Genomic DNA, 2,122 nt, shown 5'->3' with positions numbered 1-2,122 from the left:
GAATGACTAAACTAGCACATTAGAATAAATAAGGAAGAATAACATTTAGTAGGTCCTCTAATATACCAACTTTAACAACCACTGTTGTATGTATTGTAATGGTTAAGAGCTTTATTAGTCCATTTTCACACTGCTATAAAGAACTTCCCTGATACTGGTTAAATTATAAAGGAAAGAAGTTTAATTGACTGACAGTCCCACAAGTCTGGGGAGGCCTCAGGAAACTTACAATCATGGTGGAAGAGGAAGCAGGCACCTTCTTCACAAGGTGGCAGGAAGAGAGAGAGCATGTGAAGGAGGAACTGTCAGACGTTAACAAAACCATCAGATCTTGTGAGAACTCCTCATTTTCACAAAAACACCATGGGGGAAACGGCTCCCCTGCTCTAATCACCTCCCACCAGGTCCTTCTCTCGACATGTGGGGATTATAGGGATTATAGTTTGAGATGAGATTTGGGTGGGGACACAGATCCAAACCATATCAAGAGCATGGACTCTGGATCCAGAGTGCCTCACCTTAAACTCTATGTCTGACCCTTATAAGAAAAGCAGCCTCAGGCATGTTATTTAACATTTATAGCCTTCAGTTTTCTCAGCATAAAATGAAGATAATATTAAGATTGTTGTGAGAAGTAGGCAAATTAATATTTTTAAGGAATGTAGAACAGTGTTTGACACATAGTGCTATTATATAGCAAAAATTATTACTACTATTATTCTATGTTTCCTGGATTCATATGTAGTTTAAATAATTTCAATAAATGTAAAATTTTAATACATACTACCTACTATTAGAATAGTTCTTCTGGTTATTTTTATTTGGAATGTTAGATGGAGTCTCAAGTTCATATTTTGAAAATTAGTGAAGTTATGAATGTGACAATGATTTAATGAGAAATGCCCATCGCCAGGCCATTTATTTTATTTTATTTTATTTTTATTTTTTATTTTTTTGAAGTCCTTGCCCTTTATTGGGCAAGGGGTGAGAGAAGCAGACAGACCGGTTGGACATAGTAGATGGGTGTGTGAGGACAAAATGCTATCAGAAAGCCAGTCAATCCACACTCCCCTGAAATGGATGCTAATGCCCTTCAAACCCCGGGCATTGGTTTCATACACAGCCTCTTCCAGGGATAAAAGAAGGGGTTCTTGTACTGCTTCTTGTTACCCTCAACCATGGAGGCAAGTTCTGAGTTCCGGTTTTCCTAGGACACTAACTCTAGTCACAAAGATCTCTAGAGTGATCACACATGGTAGAGTGGCAGGGTGAATATTTCAAAAGGATGAGTAGAACAGGAGTCTTGCCCAAGCCCTGTTATGTCAGTGTACTGTGTGTGGCCTCCCAGCCCAACCAGAAATTGACAGAGAGGCACGTATATGTTGAAAATATATATATATATATATTTAGAATTAGGCAGCTGGACTCAGTTTAGATGATCCCAATTTTGTTGGCAACATCCAAAGCATCGTAATCAGGAGCCAGTTGAACATACGCCTTTTTCTCTCCATCAGGCCGAATCAGGGTGTTGACCTTGGCCACATCAATGTCATAGAGCTTCTTCACAGCCTGTTTAATCTGGTGCTTGTTGCCTTTAACATCCACAATGAACACAAGTGTGTTGTTGTCTTCTATCTTCTTCATGGCAGACTCAGTGGTCAGCGGAAACTTGATGATAGCATAGTGGTCAAGCTTGTTTCTGCTGGGGGCGCTCTTCCGAGGATATTTGGGCTGCCTCTGGAGTCGCAGTGTCTTGGGCCGCCGGAAGGTGGGTGACGTGCGGATCTTCTTTTTTTTGTGGCTGTGGACACCTTTCAACACTGCCTTCTTGGCCTTTAAAGCCTTCGCTTTGGCTTCAGCTTTAGGAGGGGCAGGGGCTTCCTTCTTCGCTTTCGGCGCCATCTTGTCGCCAGGCCATTTAAATAGCCTATTCTCATGGTTACATTATAATATTCTATGTCCATAAATCATTAAGTTCCACAGGACTTTTCCCACGGCTGTATCTCAAGTTCCATCATTCTAGAGTCCGTAACATAAAGCAAACAGATAAAAATCACTTATAATTTCATTTCTCAAATAAAATATAGCAAGTATTTAACTAGAGATTTTCCTCTTGCTAGTG

The 2,122-nt window shown here is 40.3% G+C and overlaps 1 pseudogene; it reads right to left on the bottom strand.

Annotated features, from left to right (window-relative positions):
- Window positions 1-973: 973 nt before the first annotated feature.
- Window positions 974-1,917, bottom strand: LOC103230094 (large ribosomal subunit protein uL23 pseudogene; annotated as a pseudogene).
- Between the last annotated feature and the right edge of the window lie 205 nt (window positions 1,918-2,122).

Source organism: Chlorocebus sabaeus, chromosome 25 (assembly GCF_047675955.1).
Source record: "Chlorocebus sabaeus isolate Y175 chromosome 25, mChlSab1.0.hap1, whole genome shotgun sequence".
Classification (NCBI taxonomy): domain Eukaryota; kingdom Metazoa; phylum Chordata; class Mammalia; order Primates; family Cercopithecidae; genus Chlorocebus; species Chlorocebus sabaeus.
The sequence above is the reverse complement of the archived record's forward strand: the minus strand, read 5'-3'. Positions and strand labels throughout refer to the sequence as shown.